Below are 13,335 nucleotides of genomic sequence, written 5' to 3' on the forward strand. Positions count from 1 at the left end.
ATGAATGTTGAATGTTGAATTGGTGATAATTTACACTGGAATGCAAAAGGCTGAAAGTGATGTGAAGTGCAAAGGCTGTGACAGCCAATGTGAAGGCTAAAAATTGTCAAATGGAACATAAAATATTGAGACACAAGCTGAAAATATATGCTTTCATTAAATAGAAAAACGTATGATACAAGATAATACAAATCTTATTTGTCTCTTGTAATCATTACTAGTTGAGATGTTTTATTTTAGCTCTATTTTATATTACAAAAAGAATTTGAAATAAAAATTAAGAGATGAGCTTGTGAATAGTTTTAGAAGACCAAGAGACAATGGTTCATTTCCTATTCCTACAAAGAATACAAACAACCAATAAGGCTTGCTTATAAAATATACATTGTTGAATGGAGATAGAATTTTTTGAAGTGAAGTGGCCTTCATGAGAAAGTTGATGAGAAACAGCAAAAGAGGCACAAAGTTGTAAAGGAGAAGTAGTGAAGATTTGCAGTAGATGATGGGTCCCATAAGGAGGTACCTTTTGGATTTCATTGTGTTATCCTCAAACCCTTAAAACTCTCCTTTTCTCATGTTAATTCACATTTTTAGCCATAATATGCTTAGTAGGAAGACTAAACGGTGTTTTTCATATTGTATTGCCTGATGTGATTATTATGCATGTCAAAGAAGCATTTTTGGAGATAATTACCATGCAGCGGCTTGATGGAGGAACCTAGAGTGAATATAGGGAGGTTGTCCACCTCATTAACACCCTAACTCGACTTGAGACCACAATATCCTCTCCAACAACTTGAATTCACTAACAGCTGAGGAACTCCAAGTGAATGACAAGGACGAAGGGAACCAAATCAACAAATCTCAAGATTTTGGAGTGGAGCATTCCTTCTATCAAGGAAGTTTCCCCTCAATCATTGTTGTATAAGTAAACCTGCTGAAAGGCTCATGAGGATTTGAATTTTTATTCCAGCTAAGAGCATCAATTGGGCCTAGTGCTTAACATTGTTATTCTTTACTTTCATATGATGTATGAGACTATTATTTTATATTAATGAGAAGTTTACCATTGATCTACATCTGAGTTAGTTTTGGAGGGCTGAAACCCTTGGGTTTGGGCCGAACCCAGAGGCTTTAGTCCCTCTCTTGTATTTTACTTCTTGTTCTTGTTTCAAATAATTTTAATCCTTCTCTTGTTTCAGTAGATATTTCATCATAAAAACTTGTAATTGCAGGCTTTCCTATCACCTCTCTTGTGGGAAGAGCGATTGGAAAGATCTTCAATAACAATCCAAAAATATTTGTTTATGATTTCTTGGAAATGGATAGATGTTAGTTGTGATCCTTTTGCATGCTTATCCTTTGCAACTTAGGATTTAGTGTTATTTGTTTAGTGATCATAGTAGTTTTGTGGGATAAAATAGATTTTAGTCAAATTCAACTCATATTTTCCATGTCAATTTATTTCACTATGTTATTGATCATTTTATGCATGTATTTGGTTAGTTACATGGATTGTGATGATTTACAGAGGTGGGAATACCTTCCCACATTCACCTGGACTTCTCCATCCTCATCCTAGGCACCCCACGCTCCTCCCACCCTTTGTCTTCACAATCACTTTGTCAAGGAAAATAAGAGGCACCGTGGGCATCAACTTGGTGCAAGATAGACCTTCGAGGGGTGCTAGGCTTGGCAAAGGGGCTCACAAAATCTTCTCTTATTAACTACTACCTCCATCCACCTTCATTCATCCCTAATATATCATTTCCATCCTCAAAATTCTCTTGGACCCCCTCCTGTAGCAAAATAGGTCCTCCTGTAGCAATATAGGACCTCATGTAGCAGCCTCTTGTAGCAACCCTATAACTTTGATTTCTTCAACCAATTTTGCTCCAAACTTGGACTCTAGCCATGTTAAGTTGAATAACAACCCCCACATTATGATTTGATGATTAGGGAAGATCTTAGGACCACTCCAACCTCATCCTTCCATCACTGCAACCATTAGATAAAAAAACAAAGTTAGATTTAGCATCTTTTTTCTTCATAGGCATGTTAAATATGTGATTTCTTAATTTCAGCAAGTGTGAGTCGATAAATGATGCATGTAAGGTAGGAAATTAGAGTAGTAGGGGTTATTTCTACAAATATATTAGTTCTTTCCCTTATGAAACTTCAATTAGAATTTACATTTGATGATTGGATTTTTCACCTTGGTAGCAGAATCATGTTCATTTATGCTTTCATAAGAGGTTTTCACTACAATTAGTTGGAGGAATGGTCTCTGAATACCCTAATCTGATTTCATGAATAGGAGTGACATTAGTAGAACCTAACTTATTGTCCATATAGCACTATCACCTCTAAGTTTGTACAAACCCTCGGTTGATAATTTGAGTTGAGAAGCCTTTAGGAGTTGCAACATTCTTGGTGCAATACTAGGGCTCATCACTTTTTGGCATCATTTTTGTGGAGGTGTCTAAGTATGTGTTGTTTATGCTTAAGAATTTATTATTCTTTTATGTTTTTCATTAGCCTTATTGCTTTGAATTTTTTTTTTTTAAATTCAAAAAAATCAACAAAACTAGTTCTTTGATGCCTCATAGGAGTAGGGATAACCAAGGGGAATTCTTACCAAAAACTACCACCCCCTCAAGAAATCAACCTTCATTGTTCTTTGGTGACTGTGAAATTCCCTCTTTGACTATAGGGGAGTTGGAAAACCCTTTAGGAGAGCCACCTAAAATTTTTTAAGAACCTATAGGACAAGAAGAATGTATCTCACCTACCCAAAGTATGGTTGAACACCAGAACAATGAGTTTTTCCCTATCAAAGAAACCAATGGAGAGGCTAGAATGAAAAATATAAGCCCTACTTCCCTTCCAAATTTCCATGGTCTAACCTCTTAAAATCTTAACACCTTCATGTTTGAGTTCATTGTTGTCTGTAGCACCTATGCTTATGCCTTTGATGAGCAGAAGCTGAAGTTGTTTCCTTCTAGCCTCAGAGATGAAACCTTGTGTTGGTTTATGAGTCTACCTAGAGGAAACATCACTACCTGGGCCTACATTCAACAAAAATTCAATGAAATATATCTATATTATTGTAAGTCCAAAGAAATAAAGCATGAAATATTTAGGATGACCCTTGGACCTGATGAATCTTTGGAGGACTATGAGGAAACATTTCAACTCAATTATAGGAGGGCCAACTGTACCCTTGATCCTGAGTCACTCAAGCTAGTTCTTCTCTGAGGGATCAAGGAAGATGTAATGGAAACCCTCAACATGCTATTTGGAGGAGATATCTACCAGTTTCCTTATGATGACATCAAAATTGTATTCAAGAATTACTTTAGGGTTGTTGGGAAGAAAAGTAGGTCTAGCCAAATCTTGGTTAGTTCCTCTCCCTCCACAACAACCATCAAGCATGAGATAGGAATTATGTTGGAATATTTTAAGAGTGAAATGTTGCATACCTTTTCCTTCCAGATGGATACTATGAAAATCAAAAGAAAGCAAGAGGAAGTAGAGAGGGAATTGGATATATTCTTCCCTATATGCACTAAGAGATGCCCTAGGAATAAGTGCACAATGAATTTCATAGAAGATTGCTTAGTCTGTGTGGATAATCATGCAACACAGGGAAAATTTTAAGAACCATCCTAAATTTATATGTATAATAAATGGGCAAATCCCCATTATACATAGGAAAAATGGGAGGCGATTTTATCACTAATATAATATGTATGTATGTATGTATATATATATATATATATATATATATATATATATATATATATATATATATATATATATATGATATATATATATATATATATATATATATATATATATATATATATATATATATATATATATATATATATGGCAAATCTCTCACCAAATTATATTATCTTGTAAAGTCATGGCGAATCTTTCACTGAATTACAAAATCTTGTAAGATCTTGGAAAATCCTTCACTGAATAATAAAACATTGTGAATTCTTGGCGAATGTTTTGTTAAAGTATGAAACCATATATGACAATAATAAAACATATTCATTAAACTATGATATACTAGCATACATGTTTGGCAAAAAGAAACATAATTTTCACTTCCTAGAAACAATGTTGCAAGTTTTAGTGGCCATGTTTGTCATGGTAGGAGAGATTAATGTTTTTTCTACCACTTTTGTCAAGCTACCACTTTTTCCAAGCTATCAAATTTCTTTCTTATTCCATAGACTCCAACTATGAGATAAAAAAAAAACACATCAAGTTTGTTTACCCCAACACGCCAACAAGTAGCAAGCCCCAAATATATAATATAATGAAGTAGTAGGTATCCGAAAGGCCTCAAGGGGATCTAATGGAAGGAAATGACTGTCATCAGAAGCCTTCCAATCAATATATAAATATATAAATGTAGATTTGTTATTATTTTAATTGGAAATCTTAAATTAAATAATAAAAATTAATTACATCTCTCCCAATATAAATTTCTTATTAGCATAATTCACTACCTTCATACCATTTTTAACAGCGTTGTAACATGTGAATTAATTTCCTTTTTGGTGCACAATCTCCACCTTTTAGAAAGATATGGTGCAGTGACCCAACCCCTACAAATCATTACGACAAACTAAGAATAACAGAGAAACTGAAAGGTTGTACAAACCAGTATATTTTTCAAACAACTAATCCAAGATCAGTACCTTAAATTTTTCATGAAGATATCATATTGAGAATGGCTAAAAAATGGTGGGAAATCTGGGGAGAAACTATCTCTCTTCTGCGAGGGTGATGCTGAAAGAGTTAAGATTTCATTGTTTTGAATTAAATCAAAAAAACCAATATTAATGGAGATATCAGTATTTTTTACTAAATTTTGTAAAGTGACTAAATGTAGTTTAACCATTCACCTTAAGATTTTTTTTACAATATAATTTCCTAAGTCTATTTAATAGCTTCATTATCATAAAAGCTAACCTATATCCATCTTAACTCCACATCTACCACTCTTAGAGGGATGAAATTTATTTATCTCTCCCAGCACTTGGTAGACCCAGAATTAACCGATGGATCTAAGATGATAGAATTTCCCCTTTAAATAGTCTATGCTCACATGAATACCATGGTATTACCATGGGTCAATACCACGGGTTATCATAAACCTGGAGCCTAAAAACTACTATTAGTAATTTATAAAAATTAATAAAATTAATAATTGATTTTTATTTTATTTTTTTATTTTAACCAAGTTAAAATGTTTAAGTGACATTAAATTACAAGATCCATTTTTACTCTTGTTCTACCAAACCCCAAGAGGGATCAAATATTTTTTCACCTTATGTTAGTTTGCATATCACGATATTTGATCAAGAGTAAAGATGGATCTATGCTAGTATAATTCCCCCTTTAAATAGGTTGCATTCCATGTGAATACCATGGGTCAATACCATGTGCCATCTTTATTTTTAATAATACTAATATTAGGGTTAATAATGTTTTTTTTGCATGGTATTAATAATAATTTGGCCCATGGTATTTGGCCCATAGGCTTCACCTAAATATAACACATTTTTTGAGTGTTCGTAAATATAAGGTGGCTTATGGAGTAAATATAAAAAATGTTTTATTTATTTACCATATCTCTCGTTTATTTATATTTTTATTAATTTACCATACCTCTTTTATAAATATGGTATTTGGCCCATAGGATTTAATTAAATAAAACCTCTTTTTTGAGCCTTCTTAATAGAAAGAGGGTTATGGACTAAATATAGAAAGAGGTTTTATTTATTTATCATACTTATAGTTTATTTATTTACCATACCTTTGAAGTATAAAAAGAGGTTTTATTTATTTACCATACCTCCACTTTATTTATATTTTTATTAATTTACTATACCTCTTTTATAAATATGGTATTTGGCCCATAGGATTCACTTAAATGAAACCTCGTTTTTCAGCCTTATTAAATAGAAAGAGGGTTATGGACTAAACATAATAAAAAGAGGTTTTATTTATTTATCATACCTCTAGTTTATTTGTATTTTTATTTATTTAAGTATAAAAAGAGCTTTTATTTATTTACTATACCTCCACTGTATTTATATTTTTATTTATAACTATCATAAATACATTTTCTTGAAAATGAGGGCGAATGGAAGATTGTAACTCCTAATTTCAAGGGCTAAATTTATTTTTTTTACCCTCTCCCTTAAAATAAGGTGGGCTAACCTCCATACCTAATTTTTTTATAAAATAAATTTGAGGTGATTTTTAACAATGTACTATGATACAAAATATTTGCCCAATAAAAATATAAAACCCCTTAATTTAGCCCAAGGGCGAAAATTCGCCCCTAAAATTTTCCATGATGCAATAGATAAATGCCCCTATTTTCCAAGTCTAAAGGATGTATACCAAGGATGGGTAGAAGGTGGGTCCAAACAGTTGTGCTTCATTAGCGAAAGGAGACCTCCATATCGTCGACCAAATCAACAAGGCATGCAAGGTGCACATTATCATTACTACAATCCAAATCAAAATGCACCTTTCCATCCTTCGTACCCTTCCACTCATCCATAATGGTCCACACCTCTTCCTTGGTCTTATACTTAATATCCTCCTCAGCCTATCAACCCTCATTTTCATCCATACCCACCTTAATCTTCCTAATGGGGCAACCCCTCACCAAGGTGGAGGTGTCAAACCACCCAACCTCCTGCTTTACTACCTCCATCTCAAACTAAACTACAACTCCCTCACCATACTCCACCTAAACAACATCAAATGCTAGCTCAAAAAAATCTGAAACTTAATAATAAGCAGGCACAATAGGTCTATAGTGGGGAAACATCCTATCCTTTTATGTTGTGGAAATCCAAGATATCAACCTTCGGTATGGGAGAATTCTCCCATATAATTAGCCACCTTCTCCACTTGAAGAGCTTGAAGAAGAGGAGGATATTTCCCCTAAAATTAATGCACTACCTTATCCTAAAAGGTTGGTCCACCCTAAACAACACACCCTAGAAGAGGTTGGACTTTTGGGAGAGTTGAAGAATTTGTCTATCAATACACCCCTCCTCTATGCCATCAAAGATTTCCCATTTACAATAATCTTATCAAGGAGGAATGTTTCAAAAGGACCAGGAGAAGGAGAAGAGATACTCCCACAATAAATTTTGCTAGACTACTATCTAATCTGATGTTGGGAAGAGTAATCTCCCCAAAGTACTTGGATCTTGGTAGTCTAGTAGTGGGTGTGCACATCAATGGCATTGTTTTCCTTAATACCTTGATTGATCGCATGGTTGCAATCAATGTAATGACCACTAAAACCATGCTAAATCTCAACCTCCATGTGGAATTAAGGAATACCACCACAATATTATAGCTTGTAGATAGGTCCACAGTAGCTTCTAAGGGTGTTATTGAGGATGTGATGGTCTTCATTAACTCCTGGGAGTACCCCACTGATTTCCTAGTACTCCATCCCAAAACCAAGTTTAATGGTTATCCTCTCATTCTAGGAAGACCTTGGTTGGTAACTTTTGATCCCTGCATTAATTGCAGAGCTGGGAACATGATTATTAAGAATGGGTGTTTATCCAAACAAATTGTGTTGTATCAGGATCTCGCTCAACCTTATATTAAACATGACTTACCCTTATGTTTAGAGGAGGGGGAAGAGGAATAATTTTACCAAACATACCTCTACCCATTTTTCACTCTAGACATTGCTATAGGAGGGGGACAACTTGATGAAGATGACCATATTGATCATCTCTTATAGAAATAGCCTCCCATTGCCATACCAGTTGAGAAACTGATGAAATAATATGAGAGTAGTCCTTGGACTGAATTGCGCTCTGTTGAATCTAACCTCGAACCTACTAAGATTGTGGAGATTGGCCCATCCTGAACTCTAAATATCAACCCCTCTCTTTCTACTGAGTAGGAAGAATAGTTATGCAGTGTGTTGAGGCAACATCTAGATGCTTTTGCTTGGGATTATAAGGAAATGAAAGGTTTACATCCTTAAGTATGCACTCATCATATTTACATCAAGGAGGGATGCAAGCCTGTATGCCAACCCCAGAGAAGGATGAAACAAAATCTTAAGGACATTATGAAAGAATAATTTCAGAAGTTATTGGATGTAGGGTTCATATACCCCATTTCGTATAATGAGTGAGTGTCACCTCTTGTTTTAGTCCCCAAGGAAAATGGGAAGTGGAGGATTTGTGTTGATTACCGAGAACTTAACAAGGCTACAAAGAAGGACCATTTGCCTTTGCCCTTCATTGACCAAGTCAAATATGGCCTTGCAGGAACAAAATTATTCTCCTTTCTGGATGGATTTATTGGATACAACCAAATACAGATCAGCCCTGAAGACCAATAAAATACCACATTTACATGTCCTTGGGATACCTTTTCTTATAGGGTTCTTCCATTTGGTCTGTGCAATGCCCCTTCTACTTTCTAAAGGGAATTTTTAAGTATATTTGTTGAACTTGTTCATGAAACTGTTGAGATTTACATGGATGACTTCACTCCTTATGGATGTGACTTCCAGGAAGCTTTGTCTAATCTGTGCAAAGTCTTACAGAAATGTATTGAAATGAATTTGTGTTAGGCCCTATACTACTAGTGTAACCCATTATTGTTATTAGTACAACCCACTTATTATATGATGTACCCATGTAGTGCCCATATTTTTACTATTGTGCCCCATAGAAGCCCACTATTGTTATTATTGTGCCCTTACATTATTATTGTTATGTTGGCTCTGATTATGTTATGACCCCTTAGATTCCCATATATAGAGAGGAGGTCTTTTCATTTGTATCATCAAAGAATCATTCATTTGTGTAATGTAAAGGAGGTTTCCCCCTCGAAGAGGCTAAATTCTAAGGCGTTGATCTATCTTTTCTATCTTTTTTTGAGCTGGTTTCATAACATTTGGTATCAGAGCTTTGGATTCTAGGGTTTCGCTGCTCCAAACAGGTCATCGTGGAATTTTTTCTATAAAATTTTCTTTGCGACGTTTCAGAAGATAAAAAAAAAAAAAAAAAACCCACTTTAGAAGAAATTGCGTTGAATCTTGGGTCTGAATTTTAGAGCTTTTTGCACTATATTTGCAGAGATATGATCTGAGGAAGTTGGTCTTTTTGCAGACTCCTGAATTACATTCCAAACAGGTGACCTGGGGACAATCATCATAAATTTCTCTCTAAGCATTAGATTGAAATTTTGTAAGAAGGTACGGAAAGAGGATAGACTGTAGTTTCTTGTATATATTTTTTAGAACCAAAGGTTGAAACAGTGACTCGTGGCACATCATACAAGTTCACTCTACTGAACTAGTCTATATTCAGGTCACTGTGGGAGAATTGGCATAAATATTCCTTGGAGAATCCAATTTGGATCAGACTGGTGGCATTAGAAAGAGGACACAGAGGGCTACTACAGCTCGTAATTTCAAAACTTAAAGATCCAAAAGTACAGAGTTACAGTCATTTCAAGATCGAGCTCCTAAAATCAAGAAAAAGCAAGATGAAGAACTTTGATGGCAAGGATCCGGTAAATTGGATACTTCAAATCGAGCAATATTTTGATCTACATAGTGTACCACTATTACAAAAGGTATGTATTGCATCTTCATATTTAGAACCGAATCAATTTTTATGGTATGAAGGGCTTTGTTCTCGTAAAAAACTTGTTACATGGTCAATTTTCACGGAGGAAATGATAGCACATTATGAGGATACAAAGAGCAACACCTTCTTTAGAGCGACACCACAACAATTGGAAAGAGTAAAAGGGCTTTGTGACATAGTGGAAAGCAAAATTATGGAAACCATGAAGCATACCCCTCACAACTATAAAGATGGAAGTTTTGTTTCTCCTAGCCTTCCACAACCTACAAGGGTTACACCACAACAATTGGAAGAAAAAGAGAAATAGGGCTTTGTTACAATTGTGATAGCAAATGCACTAAAGGTCATAAGTGTGCTGAGAAGAAATTATTTTACATAGAATATGAAGAGGAGGAAGAAAAGGATCAAGAAACATCAAAAGAAGAAGTTATACGCCAGGACCCCACCCGAGAGAAAGAAGAAATGAATTAGACCATATGTTGTAAAGCATTGGCAAGAATTACCACTCCTCAAACTCTCAAGATAGAAGGACATATCAAGAAGAAAAAGGTGCAAGAAGTGAAAGATCACATTGAGAAAGAAGAAATGAATCCAACCATATCTTGTAATTCATTAGTTGAAATTACCACTCCTCAAACTATAAAGATAGAAGGACATATCAAGAAGAAAAATGTTCAAGACGTGAAATATCACATCGAGCATCAAGAAATGAATTCAACCATATCTTGTAAAGGATTGGAAGAAATTACCACTCCTCAAACTCTAGAGATAGAAGGACATATCAAGAAGAAAAAGGTTCAAGCAGTGAAAGATCACATCGAGCATCAACAACAAGTTTTCCAAATTTTAAAGGATAACGCCAATTCAGTGCAAAATCAAACGAAACAACAGGTAGATCAACATCGTAGTGAAAAATGTTTTGATGTAGGTGATTGGGTATTTTTACAGCTACATCTTAAGAAAGCTATTTATGAGAAGGAAATGTTGGCAATACTACATGCACTTAAAAAATGGCGACCTTACCGGATGGGAAGACTCTTCAAGGATGAGAATGTGGAAGCATTGTTTTGTGCTATTTCTATTATCCAACTAGATTGGATAAACAAAGCAAGGGATGAATGGAAGAAGGATGAAGAAGTATGGCCACTTATTCAAAAGTTGCAAAAGATCCCAATTCAAACAATATTTCCAGAAATTGAAGAGGAAGGAAAAATCATATTGGAACCTAGAGCAGTCATAGAAACAAGAACCCCACAACTACGAAATCGATCAATTTCAGAGTATCTCATCAAGTGGAAGAACTTACTCACTGAAGATTCCACATGGGAGGACAAGAATTTTATACAGAAGCATCATAACTACTCAAGCGTTGAGGACAACACTTTTTGAAGGAGAGGGGCATGTTAGGCCCTATACTACTAGTGTAACCCCTTATTGTTATTAGTACAACCCACTTATTATATGATGTACCCATGTAGTGCCCATATTGTTACTATTGTGCCCCATAGAAGCCCACTATTGTTATTATTGTGCCCTTACATTATTATTGTTATGTCGGCTCTGATTATGTTATGACCCCTTAGACTCCTATATATAGAAAGGAGGTATTTTAATTTGTATCATCAAATAATCATTCATTTTTGTAATGTAAAGGAGTTTTCCCCCTCAAAGAGGCTGAATTCTAAGGCGTTGATCTATCTTTTCTATCTTTTTTTGTGCTGGTTTCTAACAATTTGTCATTGAGTCTCGAGAAACGAGAATTTTTTATGAATACAAGGACTATCCTTGGCCATTCTATATCCAAGGAGGGGATATAGGTTGACCTAAACAAAATTTCCACCATTAAAAGGGTCCCCATCCCTCAAAAACAAAGAGCTGTCAGGAGCTTCTTTAGATTAGTTGGGTATTATAGGAGGTTCCTTAAATACTTTAGTAAGCTAGCTTCGCCTATGTTTGGATTGTTAGCCAAGGATTCATACTTTATTTGGACCAGCAACTATCAGGAGGTCCTTAAAGTTTTGAAAGAAAATTTGACCATTGTACCTATCCTTAGGTGTCCCAACTAGGCATTACCTTTCCATATACACACAAATGTATCAAATAAAGTTGTAGGGGTAGCCTTAGGACAAGTGGAAGACAAATTGTCTTATGCTATCTATTTCATTAGTAAGAACCTTTCTAACACTGAGTTGAGTTATACAGTCACTGAAAAGGAACTCTTGGCTATGATACATTCTTTAAAAAAGTTTGGGAACTACATCACTGGCTATCAACCTTTTTTCACACTGATCATGTAGCCATTAAGTATTTAATGAATAAATCTGATGTCAATGCTGGGATTATAAGATGGTTGTTATTATTGCAACAAGTTTATTTGACCATTATTGAAAAACCAAGGAAAGAATATGTGGCTGCATATTTCCTATCAAGACTAACCATGCATGTAGATAATGAAGAAATGGTGGATGATCAACTTCTAGATGAACATATCTTTGCCATCTCATTTCTTTCTCCTTGGTTTTTTGATATCCAACTACTTGGTTTCTCAGAGGTTCTCTCCTGATCTATCCTCCAAGGAGAAGAGCACGATTGTTAGAAAAAATTCCTCATTCACTTGGATTGGGGGAAATATTTTTATATTGGGACCAGATCAGATCTTGAGGAGATGTGTGAGGGAAGAGGAGGTCTTTGACATCCTCTTAGCATGCCATGATGGACCTTATGGGACCACTTTGCTACTAGGAGGACAACTTCCAAAGTTCTACAATGAGGTTATTATTGGCCCACTTTACATCAGGATGCAAGAAGGTACACCACTAGGTGTGTTCAATGCCAAAGGATGGGTAAAACCATACCCAAGGATGTAATTCCTTTACAACCTCAAGTGGCACTAGAGCCATTTGATAAGTGGGTCATGGATTTCATTGGACCTAATAATCCCCCATCGAGACAAAATAAGTAAATCATTGTGTGGAATGATTAACTAGAAAAATGGGATGAAACAAAGGCATTTAAAGTAATAATTGAGTGAAAGATGGCTGAATTTTTTAGGGAGAACATCTTCTACATGTTTGGTTTTCCAAGGGAGTTAGTCACTGATGAAGGAGCAGAATTTACGTCAAATTTGATTGAAAATATCATGAAGCAACACCACATCAACCACAAGACATCCACTTCCTACCACCTTCAAGAAAATGGGTAGTAGAGGTCACAAACAAAGCATTGGAGAACATTCTAACTAAGGTTGTTAGCAGCAACATAAAATATTGGGCAGATAGATTGGTAGAATCCACTTAGGCCTACAGCACTACTTGGAAGACCACCACTAGATTCACTCCATATGAACTATTTTATGGGAAGAAGGCTCTACTTTCTATTGATTTTGAAAGCAACCCCTTGAGTATGGAAGATCAGTTGGACTTAGACTTCACCACAACACAACAGGAGAGGATGCTCCAACTTACGTTAGGGGAATTTTGAGGTCTAAAATGGGGCTCCTTAGAAAAATGTACAACCAAAATAAAATTTATAAGAACCAATAGGATTCAAGATGATGATGTCAACCATGGGGGATGATTCACCAATTTTGGAGTAAAAATGTAAAATGATTAAAAAATAATAAAATACTAAAACTACTTTTTCAACTTATATCCAT

The sequence above is a fragment of the Pinus tabuliformis genome, chromosome 1_2 (assembly GCF_031772625.1).
Source record: "Pinus tabuliformis cultivar Carrire ecotype Pingquan chromosome 1_2, CPIR1, whole genome shotgun sequence".
NCBI classification, from domain to species: Eukaryota; Viridiplantae; Streptophyta; class Pinopsida; order Pinales; family Pinaceae; genus Pinus; species Pinus tabuliformis.